This window comes from Belonocnema kinseyi, chromosome 6, assembly GCF_010883055.1.
Source record: "Belonocnema kinseyi isolate 2016_QV_RU_SX_M_011 chromosome 6, B_treatae_v1, whole genome shotgun sequence".
NCBI lineage: Eukaryota > Metazoa > Arthropoda > Insecta > Hymenoptera > Cynipidae > Belonocnema > Belonocnema kinseyi.
Window position 1 is genome coordinate 116,166,559 of NC_046662.1, and position 18,627 is coordinate 116,185,185.

An 18,627-nucleotide genomic window follows, 5' to 3' on the forward strand; every position below is an offset into this window, starting at 1 on the left:
TACGTTCGCCTTTCGTTTCATTCAAATGTCTAAAACAGTGGTCGGAACGCTCTTGATCAAGTGAGTGTACCATCACCGGGCTGACCAAGGACCTACTTTCTGTTCAAGTAACTGCGAGCTTAGTCAGAACATCCCTTTCCTCAGGAGTCTTTTGTTATAAAATGTGAACAAATTTTGAGCGTAAAAAATTCCTCGTTTAACAATCGTGACTTGAAAGTAACATATTTGGATTCTACGTATTTTTCTGATTTCAAACACATGTAATTTGTCTATAAGGGTTGAAAATTTCAGCACGCATGTCTCTCTTTCCTCGCTATGCCCTTCATTGTCAGCCTCTGTCTTCGCGGCTAACGCTTAATACTTAACTGCTATTTACAATATTGACAGTTTTATCACATCTATTTCCTCTCCTATTTACAATCCTTCCTTCTCTATGCCTCTTTCTCCTGACTTCTCTTCTTCTCCACCCTACCCAACACCCTCTCCACCCATACTACTGCCCTTTTGTCCCTCCTTTCATGCAACAATACCTCCATGCTTATCCCACTCTTTTCCACCTCTTCACATACCTCCAACCAGTGCTCAACTCTTGCATGCCCTTTCCCGCACAATTCACACATTCTCTTCTCTCTAGAAAGTCAGAACCTATTACAATTCTTTATGCAACCGCATCTCATTCGAGATGTACCACTACGTTTGTACTCCTTCTCCCACTAACACTCCCTATCCAGCTTACTTCCCCCCTCTTCCAAAAATTTCTCCTCTTATTTATACGCTCGACTCCTTGTTATAATCCCTAAACTCGTTCTTCGCGTCTCCCTCCTGACTTCTCATCCTCTCTTTTATATGACCATCCACTCCCCCATTCCTTCGAAAAAGGAAGCCCAGGTACGCAAACTCTTTTAACTCCTGTACCGCTTTTCCCTTTTACTTCCACTTCCCTCCCTTACCTTTCCCACCTCCTTTCCTGAACACCGTGACCTCCGACTTGTACGCATTTAACTCCAACCAATTTTTGTCCAAGTATCTTTTTAACCTTTTCATCATCTCCTATAAAGCCTCTTCGCTCTTTGCTAGCAGCACTATGTCATCTGCATATGCGAGTGACCATATCCTGACTCCTCCTACCCTAACTCCTCCTACCACTCCGGCCGCTAGCTTACTTTCCATATCGGCGATCAAAATTGCAAAAAGCGTTGGGCTAAGCGGGCACCCTTGCCTCAACCCCCTATTTATCCAGAAGTCTTCAGATATTCCCTCCCCTTAGTGGAAGCCTGGGAGGGAGATCTGAGGAAGTAAACAAAAACGTGTAACATCATGTTTTAGGAAACGATAAGGAATTCTACAGTGCAGCAATATTGCAAGCTGCAGGTACGTATCATACGCATATTATTAATTTCTTTATAATATACAGCTTACGCTTCAACAGCTGCGCCGATAATTAATTTTTTGTTTGATAGCATATTAAAATGAAATACATATTTTATAACAAATAGGGTTAACCACAGAGGGATTAAATTTTGTCGTGTTTATAACACAGAAGAGATTTTCATCATCTTATCCAAAACTTATAATATGAAGTTTAAAAGAAGTTCAAAATTATTTTCAAAAGAAGAAATAAATATCGTTCTTACTTATCTAATAAAGAATAAACATTAGTTAATAATGTGACAATTAATTTATTTTTACAAGTATCAGTTAATTATACATTTAATATAGCTTTTCATTGTATTTCCAAATATTCACACTAGGTACAGTCTTAAGGCTATAATGTGAACGAATTTTAGTGATTTCTATCTCCCCTAGGTGGCGTCTGTGTTGATGCTTGTGTGGTAGAAAGGGAAGATCAGGAATTTAGGAACATGGCGGACATGTAAATAACGAGTGAGTGATTATATTAATCACGTCTGCAAATTATTTACAGTTTCTGTTTGAAATAAATTTACATTATTTTTATTTTTAAATTGAAAAAGAGAACGATCTGTTCGAAGTAATACTCAGGTGTTGGGCTTAATGTCTCTGTTTAAATATTTTTTTCATTTAGAATTATGGGATGAATAATTTAAACAAGCAAACCATTTCATGCAATATCAAGAAATCTCGATTAATTTTTTATCATGCGCTATTTCATGTATGGAGGAGCGGGGCGAAGGGTTTGCCGGATTAGAGCTGTAGTTTGTTCTATCTCCGATAGGTGTCGCTACTCCGTTACTTTACTAAGTTCATATTCTTTAACATGGGACTGTACGCAGGGTGCAAATATTTCTTGTTATTGCTTATATAGCTTGTATAGCTTCTTTCGTGAATTCTGTTGAAAATTTTAATAATTTTCTATTATGTAATTTTCTCTTATTTCTTTCGGCTCATATCTCACAAAGCAAGGCCCTCAATTTATGTATTGCATTTATTTATAGCAATTGTGGCTGAACTGAAACAAAAAATTGACAGTTTTCGGACCCGTAATGTCAAATCAGAATACCTGGGGTCTGCAGCATCATCTTCTGAAACGAAAAATATAAAACAAGGAAGTTTGTTGAACGTACGTGTGTTCATACTAAATGAAAATGAAAATATTTATAACAATAGTATTCAATTTTAAGAACATTAAACGCATTAATGCAAAAATTTGTGTATGTAGTTCTCTTCAGCAGTGGTGTAGTTCTGAAAGAATAAGTGACCTGTTTTTATTTAAAAGGGTACTATTAGCTTTTTGGTTTGAATTAATTTTATTTAGATAAAAATACTATCATTTGTTTAAAAATTTCATTATTTTTTTGAAAATGCAACGATATTGTTAAAAAGTCACCTTTTCATAAAAAATTCAATTACTTTGTTAAAAATTAATTTTGTTAGTTGAAGGTTCATTCAACTCTTTGGTTAAGGATGTACACTACGTATAATCAATCTCCAAAGTTGGCTATGTTAAAAATGATAGAAAAAATCCACAAAAAAAGATCTATTATTAATTTCTGTTTCTATTATTAATTTCTCTGCAATTATATTTGGATAGTGTTAATTAAAATTCAAAATATGATTTTTTATAAAAATAATAACTGTATGATTTTTTAATTATTTGTTGAAAAATAAAATCAACCGAAATAGAAATTTATAGAACCCTTTGAAGAATAAAATGAGACCTTGATTATTAGGGTTAAATAAAAATTGTAACTATTCCCTAAACAGAAAGATAAAACTAAACCTTTAAATAACTACTGTTCAATAAACAATTTTAATCTGAATAATATATACTGTTACGTGCTTCGTTGCGAATTCATCTCTTTGAAAATTCGCCCCTTGCATTGAAAATGCATCTTTACAGTTACAGAACACAAAATTGGCTCGTTTATCTCTCAGATTGTAGCCGTCAAAAATTGCTTGCTTCGCGATCGAACAGTTTTACTCGGGGTAAAATACCAACCATCCGAATTCTAAATATCTAAATCTGCCTGAGTCAAAGCCGATATCAGGTTGTGTGCGTGCGGCATACATACGATCTGGGGGGTTTTCCATAAATGTGTTTTTCCGGCCGGGTTGCACTGAAGCACAATACTCAAGATGGAATATTTCGCAATCCATCCCTTTGTTTAACACATGTAATAAATATAGTGCAAGTTACTAGATCACATAGTTTTATATATAAAAAAATTAACTTCTGTACATTACTTTTATATGAAAAAATCCTTCTACAAAACAAAATTTTTGAATAAACATTGAACTTAACTAAAATAATATCGACTGCTTTATACAATATGGAATTCAATTTGGTATCACAAGCCTGTTTTTATCGATTTTAACATTTTGACGTTTAGAGATAAAATACAAACAAAAGCACGACATTCTGATGCACTAATAAAATCTTATTGAATTCGTTCAATCATTTAGTATTGTGTAGAATTTGTTAATATTTATTATTACGTGCTGCAGAACGGTATCCACGTCTATTTAATTAAAAAAAATATAATATCGATATAACTTCATTATTCATTTAAAAATTATATATTATATGTTTGGTTTCATTACATAAGTATAAAAAAATTAAATTTCAAATATTATATTATTAGAAAAATTGAAATATCGCCTTTTATAACACAAATATTTCTAACTTACAGTTCTTCTTGTTGAAATTTTTTTTCTAAACTTATTAATCATATATCTTTTTAAGTCTTATTAACATTATTTAATGAAATTATTATTATTTGACTTTGAAAAATTTTATTTTTAATTACATATTAAAATATTTTTTTAAATTTTGCTTTCACACAAAACGTGCACTGTGACTGCACATATGGTAGCACGCTGTGCTGCATATCGTGCACATAGAGTGTTCTCACCTTGAGTGAACATTGAGCACCCTCACCTCGTACATACATCGTGTTGCATTCTTGGCGATACATCGTTTTGGCACACAGTTTGCCCTCACACAATGTTATCTGGGCCGTTACCCTCTCGATCACGCTATTCTTCACTCCTCTCTCCACCATTGCCTCCCACAACCTCCCCCTATTCACCGAAGGGAACGTGCCATTTAAATCTACAGAAAACGCGTATAATTTGGCACCCTTTTTGGTAAGTACTCTATCCACCACGTGCTATATATGAGACGTAAATCGGGACGGGCCTGACAATACCTGAAAATTGAGCAAAAGCTTTTTCCGGTAACTGTGCTCAAATTAGACGATCTGCCGAGTTTTCCGGATCGTTTACTGCTACAAAACCCTTCTACCTCTGTCCTCTTACTGCGATATTTTCTTACAGAATAATAAAACTGTTTGGCACACGGATCGATTGGCGAAAGATTTCGCTACTTTCTCACTCCATTACTAATATTTTAAAAACATCTAATAATAATTATTACCTTGAATACTTTTACACCTAATAATACCTAAATAGCTTCTCAAAATTGTTGACACTAATTTCCCTAAGATTAAAAAATGGGGTGTGTAGCTGGTTGTGGTAATCGGTAAGTTCAACTATTTATCTTTACGGTTTTTGTTACATAAAAATAAATATCTCAGAGTTAAAGCATTTATAACGTTACATATTGCCCAGTGAATGGTCTGCGGCGAGGAACTCCCTGTTAGGAAAAATTTCCTGACAGTCTGGTTACGAGTCCAGCCCAGGTTTGTACAAATCCAGACTGTCTAGTCTGGGAGGTCTGGTCCAGCCCCGGTGTGATGCTAGTGTGACCCAGGTCTGACCTAATCTAGAATTTTACTAGAATATCACAGAATGTTAAAAATGATAGAAAGTGAATAATTCACGCTATCAAAACAAGACTTTATTTTCTTATCACCTTGACAGCCTAGCCTGGGTCAGGTGTCGCGACAGTCAGCCAGACAAGATCAACAATTGTTAGTTCGGTCTGAAAGGTCTGGTCTGGCCTAAACCTGGCGCTGATCCTCAAGCGAAGAAAAAAGTCTTAAGTTCGATCAGTAAATTTTTCTAGGACATATCGCGAAAAAATTACAAGGTATTTAAAATGATACTTTTGAAATATTTCTTAATATTTAAGAAATCATTCAAATCTTTGCTGAGTCGTTCAACAGAAAAAAAATTATTAAAAATTGAAAGCGGTAAAACACTTATTCAAATTGATGTCACGTGGGTGTCTAGTGACTCAGAGATTTTCATAATTATCTATCAATCTGACGATGTGGCTTTGATGTATATTAACGAAACTCATAATAAAGAGATTAGGCCATGATCTGCTGTCATTTCTGACTATTTTGATTTGATAGATTTATTTGTAACGTTTATGTGACAAAAAAAGTTCTCCTGTTGTAATATTTTGATTAAGAGTCAGAAGCATGTTAAAGGAAAACAGTAAGGGCAATTATTAACACATTTCAAAATCTTACATATTTACGAATTATTCAGTAAACATTACTACATTTAAGTACTTTTTAAATACATTCTTCATACAAAAGTTTATGTTTTAAATGGTTTTCCAATGTTTATAATGTTTTTTAAACATATAAAAAAATATATATAAAATATAATTTTTAATATAATGTTGAAACATGAATTTTCTATCACCATATCGATTAGAGGGCCGCAAAATATTGTTTAAAAAACATTATAAACATTGGAAAACCATTTAAAACAAAAACTTTTGTATAAAGAATGTATTTAAAAAGTACTTAAATGTAGTAATGTTTACTGAACAATTCGTAAATATGCACGATTTTGAAATGTGTTAATAATTGCACTTACTGTTTTCCTTTAACATACTTCTGACTCATAATCAAAATATTAAAACAGGAGAACTTTTTTGTCACATAAACGTTAACAAATAAAGCTATCAAATCAAAATAGTCAGAAATGACAGCAGACCATGGCCTAATCTCTTTATCATGAGTTTCGTTAGTATACATCAAAGCCACAGAGTCAGATTGATAGATAATTATGAGAACCTCTGAGTCATGTGACACCTACGTGACACCAACTTGAATAAGTGTTTTACCGCCTTCAATTTTTAATAATTTTTTTCTGTTGAACGGCTCAACAAAGATTTGAATTATTTCTTAAATATTAAGAAATATTTCAAAAGTATCATTTTAAATACCTTGTAATTTTTTCACGATATGCCCTAGAAAAATTTGCTGATCGAACTTAAGACTATTTTCTTCGCGCAAGAATCAGCGCCAGGTTTGGGTCAGACCAGACCCAACTAACAATTGTTGATCTTGTCTGGCTGACTGTCGCGACACCTGACCCAGGCTAGGCTGCCAAGGTGATAAGAAAATAAAGTCTTGTTTTGATAGCGTGAATTATTCACTTTCTATCATTTTTAATACGCTGTGATATTCTAGTAATATTCTAGATTAGGTCAGACCTGGGTCACACTAGCATCATACCGGGGCCACATCAGACCTTCCAGACTGGACACTCTGGATATATGCAGGCCTGGGCCGGACCCATAACCAGACTGTCAGGATATTTTTCCTAACAGTTAGTTCCTCGCAGCAGACAATTCACTGGGCAGTAAATAGATACTCTAAAACAATTGGCATGAGCTTTGGATTGGACAAGAGTGCCTGCATCAATCTATACAAAGGAAGACTAGAAAATACATCATCTCGTGAAGATCAACATCTTTAACTCATAGGTGGAAATACCATTCAACATTTGGGTACTAAAGGAACATATGCACATCTTAGAATTCCGTAAGCGGAAACCCAGAATGTGCGTGTGTTAAAAACGACCCTTGAAAAAAGGTAGTGCCAAATTCTCAGCTCTAAATGCTGCTCTATACGTGTAGTGCAGTAAAATGGTACGTCGATGTGTTGAAGCAACTTGATCGAAGTACACGCCCGGCTTGCCAGCATCAGGCTCAGTCCATCGCGAGCCAGATGCAAAAGGCTATTCTTCTAGGATCACTACATCTGGTTCGCCAACACTGTTCCTCTTAACATTATACAAAGGTCGGTAGCTCTAAAAAAAGTATCCAGAGGTGAAACCTTCACCTCCATCTGTGCCGTCTGCTGTGTAAGGTCATCCGCGGCTAGAGTCCGCTCTCTCAGGAACAATGTTGTACAAAATATCATGCGAAAGTTTCCCGTACTTTCTTACCTTCTAGGATAGAATGATCAGGAGTGGACGACGTATACGTTTCGGTTGCGTCGGGATTGGTTGCTTAAAGGAATCATGATCCTAGCTTCTTAAAAAGATCTACAAATTTGTTATAAATGACTTTTTGATAGAATGCGTAGTTATTGTTTTAATAGTGAAAAATAGTTTTAACAGTAAAGTAAAATCTGCCCGCTGCGTGGACACATTCTCATCAAAACTTTCTTCTTTTAATTTTTTTTGTGTCGTGGGTGAGTTTTTGAAAAATTTACTTCTTTATGTTTTTAATGCTATTTTTCACGAAGAGTTATCAAATATCGAGGTTTCGAGACACCCTGAATTCGAAAAACAGGTTTTTACGAATGTGTCTGCTTCTCTATCTGTCCGTTCGTTCGTGGATGATTTTTTTGTTAGCACGGTAACTTTCGAAAGAATTGGGAGATTTGATTTTCCCTTTTTTACCGAAATGTACTAAGAAAGAAAATGATGAATAATCACTTCCATTTTGTTTATACCAAAAGTGTTTTTTCGAATATAATTTGATTTCGAGAGAAGCCCGCGTTCAAAAAAACTATACTTATAAACAAACAATAAACAAAAGTGCAAATCTTGCATTATTTTTTGAATTTTTCGGTGGAAAAAAAAACCTTTTTTTACCGAAATCCCCAAAGGGATAAATTGGTAAATAATCACAACCATTTTATTCATATTAAAAGTGTATTTTCAAATATGATTTGATTTTAAAAGAAGATCGCCGTATAAAAAAGTATATCAATAAATATTTAATAAACAATTGTGCCATTTTTTTCAATTATTTTTTGAGTTTTTTGGCCGAAAAAAAACTTTTTTCACCTAAATCTACGAAGGGATAAATTTATGAATAATCACTTCCATTTTATTTATATTGAAAGAATAGCTTCGAATGTAATTTGATTACGAGAGAAGTCCGCCTTGAAATAAACTATAATAATAAACAATAAATAAACAAAAGTGCAATTCTTGCATGATTTCTTGAATTTTTTGGTAGAAAAAAACTTTTTTTACCGGAATCTACGAAGGGCTAAATTTATGAATAATAACAACCATTTTATTTATATTAAAAGTGCAGTTTCTAATATAATTTAATTTTCGAGGAAAGCCCGCCTTGAAAAAAACTATACTACTAAAGAATCAATAGACAAAAGTGCAATTCTTGAATGATTTTATGAATTTTTTGGTAGAAAAAACCTTTTTTTACCGAAATCTACAAAGGGATGAATCGATGAATAATCACAACCATTTTATTCATATTATAAGTGTATATTCAAATATAATTTCATTTGCAGAGAAGCCCGCCGTATAAAAAAGTAAATCAATAAACATTTAATTAACAATTGTGCCATTTTTAGATTACTTTTTCGAGTTTCTTGACCGCAAAAAAAGCTTTCTTTACCTAAATCTAGCAAGGGATAAACTGATGAATAATCACTTCCATTTTATTCATATCAAAAGTGTAGTTTCGAATTTGATTTTGAAAGAAGCCTGTCGTATCAAAATGTGTGCTTATAAGCACTTAATAAACAAAAAATATAATTTTTGAATCATTTTTCAAGTTTCTTAATTGAAAAAAAAAACTTTTTTTACCAAAATCTACCAAGGGATAATTTGATGGATAACCACTTCCATTTTATTAATACTAAAAGAGTAGTTTCCAATGTACTTTGATTTCGAGAGAAGTTCGTCTCATGAAAAAGTATATAAACAAACATTTAATAAACAAAAAATGTAATTTTTGCATTATTTTTCGCGTTCTTTGATAGAAAAAATCCCTTTTTTAACCAAATCTACCAAGGGATAATTTGATGAATAATCACTTCCATTTTATCCACGTTAGAAGTGCAGTTTCGAATATAATTTTATTTCGGAAGAAGCCCGTCGCATAAAAAAATATATCAATAAACGTTTAATGAACAAATGTGAAATTTTTGCATTATTTTTTATGTTCTTTGGCAGAAAAAACTTCTTTTTTATTACCAAAATTTACCAAGAGGTAAATTGATAAATAATCAATTCCAATTTATTCATACTTAAAGTGCAGGTTCGTATATAATTTGATTTCGAGAGAAGCCCGCCATACAAAAAAGTATCGCAATAAACATTTCATAAGCAAAAATACAATTAATGCATTATTTATATGTTTTTGGCAGAAAACACTTCTTTTTTTACCCCAATTTACCAAGCGATAAATTGATGAATAATCAATTTTAATTTTATTCATACTAAAAATGCGGTTTCGTATATAATTTGATTTCGAGAGAAGCCCGCCATATAAAAAAGTAAATCAGTAAACATTTAATAAACAAAATTGCAATTTTTGCATTATTTTTTATGTTGTTTGGCAGAAAAACCCCCTTTTTACCGAAACCTACCAAAGAATACGTTCATGAATAAACAGTTCCATTTTATTGATATTAAAAGCGTAGTTTCAAATATAATTTGATTTCGAGAGAAGTTCGTCTAATAAAAAAGTATATAAATAAGCATTTATTAAACAAAAAATGTAATTATTGCATTATTTTCGAGTTTTTAGGTAGAAGAAAATCTTTTTTTAACGAAATCTACCAAAGGATAATTTGATGAATAATCACTTACATTTTATTCATATAAAAGTGTAGTTGCGAATATAATTTGATTTCGAGAGAATTCCGCATTATAAAAAAATGTCTGAGTAAACATTTAATAAACAAAAGTGCAATTTTTGCTTCATTTTTCGAGTTTTTTGTTGAAAAAAACCTTTTTTACGTCAATCTACAAGGAGATAAATTGATGAATGATCACTTTCATTTTATTCATATTAAAAGTGTAGCTTCAAATGTAATTTGATTTCGAGAGAAGCCCGCCTAGTAACAAAGTATACCAATAAACATTTAATAAACAAAAAATGTAATTTTTGCATCATTTTTCGAGTTCTTTAGCAGAAAAAATCCCTCTTTTAACAAAATCTACCAAGGGATAAATTGATGAATAATCACTTCTATTTTACCCACGTATGTTGATAAACATTTTATAAACCGAACTGCAATTTTTCAGTATTTTTCGAGTTTTTTGGTAAAAAAACCTTCTTTTACCGAAATCTAGCGAGGGAGAAATTGATGATTAATCACTTCCATTTCATTGTTATTAAAATTGCAGTTTGGAATATAATTTGATTTCGAGGGAAGTTCGCCGAATAAAAGCGTATATCAATAAAAATTTAATAAATAAGAGTGAAATTTTTATAGTATTTTTCGTGTTTTTTGGTAGAAAAAGCCTCCTTCTACCGAAATCTACCAAGGGATAAATTGATGAATAGTCGATTTCATTTTATTCATATTAGAAGTGCGGTGAACAATATAATTTGTTTTGACAGAAGCCCGCCGCACAGTGGTCTGGAATAGGAATTTACTGTTCATAAGCGGACACAGGTCGTATTTCTTAACCGATTAAAATTTTTTTCTAGAAATGCTCAGCAATTAGTTTTTAAGAGGATTGTGGTTTTCTTTTTAAATTTTTTTCACAGACCAACAATATATAAACATTTATTGCGGTGATTAACCAACGAAATTAAATAAAGAATAATTTATATGATTGTTATAAACAATTTTTTAAACAAAATTATGATTAATTTTTTTTACATGCAAAAAGGACGGTTTTCCACTGAAATTGTCCGACAATAAACTAACAGTGATTCCAAAATTGGATATGGGACATTAAATAATAGATTGCGTAATTGTTAATAACAATTTTACAACGATGCGTGACAATCTGCGGTTGGTCGTAGAAAAAAGTTATTTTTTCTTCAATCATTTTTGTGATAATCGCATTTGTGTTATTGAATCAATGAAAAAATTGATCCTTATAATAATAATGAGATTATTATAAAAAACTTACAATAAATAAATTACGAGACAGAATTAAAAAATTTTGGAATCACTGTTAGTTTATTGTCGGATAATTTCAGTGGAAAACCGTCCTTTTTGCATGTAAAAAAAATAAATCTTAGTTTTGTTAAAAAAAATTGTTTATAAGAATCATATAAATGATTCTTTATTTAATTTTATTGTCACCGCAATAAATGTCACTTTAATAATTATTGAAGAAAAAAACATTTTTTTCTACGAGGAAGCGGCCGATTAGGAGACTTGTTTAACTAAATTGTTATAAACAATCTATATTGTTTATGTTTGATAAAGCTTAAAGTATATAAATGGCTTTAAAGACAATTTTGAATCACTTTTTTTCAGAAAATCAATTCAGCTATGAGAAAAACTCGTTTATAAAGAATTTGTTTTTAGAAATGTATATAAAAACAATAGTTGTTAACTCATGCTAATTTTTTTGTTACAAATTATGACTCTTATGAAAAATAGTAGCAACTAGCGTGAAATAAACGATTTTTTCTATGATAAAAAAACACTAATAAGAATTTGTTTATAAAAATTGTTTATAATAATTAAATTGAATGTAAATAAAATTAATTATGTTCTATGAATGCATGTGCAATAATTCCGGATGATAGTGAGTTTCTATCTGTATTTTTTTTTTGAGATAAAAATTCACAAAACTAAAATGGTCAATTTTGTCACTATATTTGTTTATATATTGTTGCTCCGTGAAACAAAAATTTAAAAAAGCAAACCACAATTCTCTTAAAAATTAATTGCTGAGCATTTCTAAAAAAAATTATATCATTTATAAAATCATATTCATTTTTCCAATCCTTCCTTCTTACAAACGTGGTGCAACATTTTATCATTTTTATCTAATACCATGCCGTCCAGAGAATACCCTTGCCAATGATTTTCTTTTGGTAAAACTGAAACTATTTCTTCAACTTTAACTCATTTCTAGGCTTCGTAAGCTTTTCTCGCCAAGGGTTCATATTTAATGCCGTGTTTCATGGGAGCTATTTAAAAAAAAAAATTTTTTGTAAAAGCATTTCAAGGATTTTTTCCAAATCAGCGCTTTTTATTATTTAGATATGTGTAGAAATGGCGACTCGGGTACGGTAGGGTGCTAGTTATTTTCCCCTAACTTTATTGAGGCGCTAAACGGGAAATCTGGAGAGGACCCGACGAGAACGTCATGCTTCGCAGAAAGGGCACTAGCCTATACTCTCTGACCAGATTCGAGCGAGGGTGCCTTTCTATTGTCCAACTAAACAGTAAGGTCCTTTTTTAGATCCTTGATCTATTTTCTTATGAATTCCTAATTTAATTATAGGTTATGTGGTGACGTGTTATGGTTTACGAGATTTCTTAATAATTACAAATAAGTTCTTGCCGGATAGAAATTATAACATGTTTCTTAAGAGCCCTGTCTCTGAAAAATTCTGATGTCTGATGCTATGGTTGCAAAAGTAAAAAAGTTTAACTAGCACAGTGCCATAATCTATTACCAGAAATTTTTTATTCACATAAGGAAAATATTAATCCAAATGTAAAATACATTTTCTTTGCAAAAGTAACATCTAATCATTTTACACTTTTCTGTAGCCTCTGACAAACACTCATCCCTTTCCTCGTATTTTTATTGACATTAAATTCTTAACTATACTTCGCACGTTATTCTAAAACTAAATTAGTTGTTGAATTTGACTAGAGAAGACTTATTACTCATAACTAAAGAGATACGCAGTTTATTAAAATATTCGCAGGAACCGAGAATCGAACGCACGCACTGCACGCTCATAAGTCGAACGCCTAATCCCTATAGCTACGATGCCACGCTGAGTACGATATCATAAATACTTGACGGCATTCATCCGATACTTTCGAACTTAGGAAAAAAGGTTCTTGAAACTCAATTTTTAAGGCACCAAATGTTTTAAATTTTATCAGAAAAAAATGAATGTTTTAAAAGTTTGAGTCACGGTAATTTTTTTAATCTTTTCTTTTTTTAATTTAAGTATAATTAAGCATAAAAACATTAAATTACTTCTTTGCACTCACAGGCATATTACCCATTTTACCTGTCGAGGGCTTTACAAAGGCACCTCGAGAAAATAATTGATAGAAATTGTTTTTAATATATATCTTTATAAATAAAGCCTTTCATCTAGTTTGATTAGAAAGTATAGTGCTAAAAAGTAAATGTCAAGTAGCACACGACAATAACCTGTCGAGGGCCAGCCGAGGGAAAGCCTAGATTCTTCTAGCTAGAAAATATGACGGGAGCCTCACGTATGAGCGATTAAAAAAATATTAAATTGGAAATTAATTGTTTACACTGTGTAAACGAATAACAAGAAACGTTTAATCAGTATGAAAAATATATTTTATTTATTATTTAAGAATCTTATTGCAGAAATTTAATTGCAACACAGTCTATAAATTATTTTTACACAGTGTAATTAAACTTTTATATACTTCTACACTTCTATTTTCTTCTGCATATCTCAATTTTCGAACATTTATTATCTTTAGGATAAATTTCTTTCACGAGTATCATCCTGAACATTTATAACCTTACTTTCGCCTTCTGCATTGTCACTTCCGTTCACTGTTGTCGATTACTCAGTGAGTAATTTTTTTTTTCATTGGGTAACTTTTGCTCCTAATTTGGCTTGTTTACCCGTCAGGGTTTGAATTAACTGTATAAGTAAAGACTCCTATGATTATAATTCATTAAAAATTCTATTTTTATAGATATTGACAAATTTAGGGAAATACCTTTCGTAGTTGAGTAGTGCCTGTCTAAATTCTAAGTTAGAACCTCTCTAAGCTTCCCTGTAATTGCCTAGAAAACAAATAGAGGTAACCCTACCAACCCCTGATAAGAGTCTGCATAACATTTTCTAGTCAAGTTACCCTTTATAACACCCGACCAGTTCTCTGTTTAAAGTAGGGAATATTAGGGCATTTTCTACACTGGAGCTAATCGAGTATCTACATCCATTGGATTTAAAAAATTTTCACAGCACATTTACTCCGCTTGAATTGGGGAAATTTTTAACAAATCTAACATCAAATTTGATGGTTGAACCCCTAAGATAGCTTCGATTTATATCCTAACATTTATATCCTGAAGAATTATTACTTTCTTCTGAGGATAAGCATTCATGTCTTCCAAGCCTATTGAATTAATTAAACAAATAATTATACAAATAATTTGTCCTTCACAGTATGCTTTATTAATTTTTTAAATTACAAAATTATTCCTAAAACTCCAAATTATTGTTAAAAAACAGAAATGTTGTATAGAAATCAGTAGTTCATTAGGAAATGAAATTAATAAATAATAGTAGTACCGAAATAAATTAAAATCCATCGTTAAATGAAATATAATGTCGAGAAATCATTCGTAAAAATTTTATATAGTATTTTAAAATCAATCGTATAAGTTGAGTATGGTGTACAAAAATGGATTGAAAAGTTTAAAAGTCATTCGTGATTAATAATACAAATTAATTTAAATGTATGAAAGTCTTATACAAAAATTTTATATTATGTTTAAAAATCAATTTTAATTTGATACAAAGTGTGGAAGTTATACTCCTGCACAATTTCATATGTAAATAGAATCAAGACTTCTTGATCAATTAATTTGTTAAGTGATTCCTTCTCTTCATAGATTCAGTTTGTTTCAATAAAGATTGTTATATAAAAGGAATCTCCTTCAAACTTATCCGTACACATGCTTGTACAGAGCAGAATTCTTGTTATTTAATACAAGAATCTCGTTTATTTCCGTTCTTTTTTCTTTCGATATTTAAACAGGGTACTCTTTCTTGAATTTGGCACTCAAGTATGGATGTTCACTCAAAAGTTTTAGAGTGTATTTTTCCATAGATCTTGCATGGGGAACTTTGCATAAGCACTTATTATCCGTAGAAGATACGAATTACAAATAACATGAAGTAAGTAAACAGTAATTTAACTTACCTGGTTAAGTACAGGAAAATAGCCACACTGTGTTTGAATTTTTTGCTTCATTCTGCTTTAAATAAACACTTAACGTCTAAGATTATCCCAGTGGAAGAAATTAATCCCGTAATTTCGTGAGGATTATCCCGTGTGGAAACAGCGCGGTTTAGCCCTGGCACAACAAGTTCCTGGTCGGGGACTGACCGGGCTATGTTTGTTTTTTAAGAGCTTAGCCGTACGCTGGTCGGTGACTTGCTAGCAAAAAATTATGTCAAAACCCCAGTCTGGGGCTGACTGGGCTCTGCTCGGACAAATCTTATGATCGAATGCTCAGACGCTAGCTGGCCAGACGCTGATTGGCAATAATAAAATTGTTAAACTTAAACTTTGAAGCGTATACCCGCATGGATGTTCACGCGTGGAAGTGTATTGGGTTAATATCTTTTTGACACCACAAATTTTAATGTTTTATGAGTTCAGACTTACAAACATGCATTTTGTGACATAAATTCGATGACACTTTTTTGAAATTCGAACTATTTTTTTTCAGAAAAAAATTCCAAGTTCCATCTTTATGAAAAATTGCAAATGTTTATAAAAAATTTACATTTTATATAAATCTTAAACGTTGTAAAATAGTATAAAACACCTAAAAAGCAAACCCTACACGAAAGTTTAAAAAAATTTTATTATTAAGAAATTTTCAACATTCACGATGAAATTTCTGAGTTCCCACGTTAAAAATTTTTAATATTCATAAAAAATTTAATTTCCTGTCATTGTAAAAAGTTGTAAAAATAGTCTACAATGGGAAAAAAACAAAATATCACGCGAAGAAAAATTGTAATCGATTTAAATTATTTATTTAAAAAGTATTTTATTGATACTCCTGTTAAAATCTCCTGTATTTTATATTTACACAACCCCGCATAATAATAAATAATTAGAAAAAGAGAACTTAAAATTTGTTACTTTAACTTTTCTGAACTGTAGCTTATGAGGATGGCTTTTTCAACTAGTTTCAACTTAATAAAAATCGCATCGCATTTTAAACCAGCGGTGGAATTAGATAATGTAAATTGAGACGAATGCTATGCTTCGCAGGAATACTACTTAATATTAATGTTCATACTCAAATAAAATAATACATTATACATAACTAAAAGCACTAATTTAAAACTAAAAATACTGCATTTTGACACTAACCTCATTGAGAAGCAGAAAAGTGCCGACGAACTGCTTGCACTTCACTTTCACAACAAAACTCAGCTTTATAAAATGTATAAGCTTCTAAACCGAATTATTATGTTTTAGGTAGTGAACTATGAAATTAAAAAAATCGACTTCTAAATTTTCCTTCTAAATTTGCCTCTCTGCTTGTTATTTATGATCGAATTTTTATTTCAATTTCAGCCTCTCTGCTTGTTCTTTATGATAGTGTTTCTATTTCAATTTCGGAAAGGATATTTTAAAGCTTTCAAAACATTTAAAAGAGCTACCTGGAACTTTCAATATCTACCTGGGTGCCTGCGAAGAATTTCTCTGAGCTCCTCTGACCCTAAAGAATCTTTAGAATATATTCAGAGATTTCTGTCGGTAAGGTACAAAGTACCCTCGAAGACCCCACTGAGTCCCCCATCGGCTCCTTTTTAAAAAACTCAAAAAAAAGGAAGATCAACTTTTAAATTGTTGAAACGCGGATTTTACGTTAAAATTTCCATTAGAAACTCAAGGAGTAATCGCAATACTTCTTTTTCAGCGTTAAATTTTTTTTAAAAAGTCATTAACTTCTGCTGAAGGTGACTTCAAGCGTATCCATAATAGCTCAAGTAGAATGTTGCGCGCGAAGTTTAAAAATAAAATTCTCTCTCATTTTCATCGCAGCATTGTTGTCTGAGGGTTTCACTCCGTGACACTATCACCCAGACAAAATAGTCAAAGTTACCGACGGAACGCTTATTAACTGCTACTAGAAGAAGATGCACTTGAAGCCTCATTTGACTCATGTAAATAACAGGTACAGTACAAGTCCGATAACTTGCCGTCCGATAAGTGTATATTCCCCTTAAAACGTCATCACACGTACGGCACGCACACTAATTGTGGTTCTCCCACTACGTGTGCTATTTTGCTCATGATGTGTGCCCATGATTCACGCATGCGCGCACCTCATATCGTGCTACTAGAGAGGGCATCCGATAAGTCCGCAATTCTTAGAATTTTTCGCCCCTACAGCGACAAAGTTCAAAAGTTATCGGACTTCTACTGTATTTTATTGGAAACCTCAGACACTGTGAAATGAGCGATTTTCAAAGTATTGAATGCACCCAGTGCCCACAAAACTATGAAAATCCCAAGAACGTCCTTGGAACGTTCCTAGGACGTTCTATGCCAGCCCGACGAACGTCTCTAAGAAGTCAAACGTCCTAAAGATGACCTAAAGACGTCTTAAAGACATCGACGTTGTCAGGACGTCTTTTGTGCTGATATTAGACGTCCTAAGAGCTAGTCGAAATACCATTTATAGCAATACTTAAAGCAGCTATTACGGTTTTACATTGTAGAGTGGAATAGCATTGGTACATGCTATTTAAGTTACTGATCCACCTTGTAAGGTTTCACTTACAAGCTAGCAGACGTTACGTTTTTCCATTGTAAATTAAAGATGGTGAATTATACAATTTACAACTTGTAAGTTCGTGTTTCTTTACATACTCAGTGGGGAAAAAAATTAGGGATGTCCTAGAGACGTCCTTAGGGCATCCCCAAGACGTCTTTTATAACATGTCTTTTGGTCATCCTGAAGGTGTTCTTGAAACGTCTAATGTCAGTACAAAAGATGCTCCGAGGACGTCCCAAGGATGTTCTTGGGATTTTCATCATTTTGTACCCACTGGGTAAGCTTTAAGGTCCATTAATAAAAAAAATCTTTTTTTAATCAGACTTTTGGACTCATATGAGAGTCTTCTTCCCACATGAGTTGAAACACCTGATGAAAAAACAAAGTTTTTTTAATACTGGACCCTAAATCCTATGTAAAGAAACGTCGAAATAAATGTTACTGGGCGAGGTTATAATACTAGGCAGTCTGATAAGTCCCTGAAAAATGAAACACGGAGACGTTTTTTTGGCCAAAGTCGGTTTTATTTTTCAACATACTCTCCTTTTAGGTCGA

General features: G+C 32.2%; 1 protein-coding gene across 3 annotated transcripts in view; it reads right to left on the reverse strand.

Moving 5' to 3' along the window:
• Positions 1 to 18,627, reverse strand: part of LOC117174752 (dihydrofolate reductase) — a 352,741-nt gene that overhangs the window by 24,744 nt on the left and 309,370 nt on the right. The gene's annotated exons all lie outside the window — the stretch shown is intronic.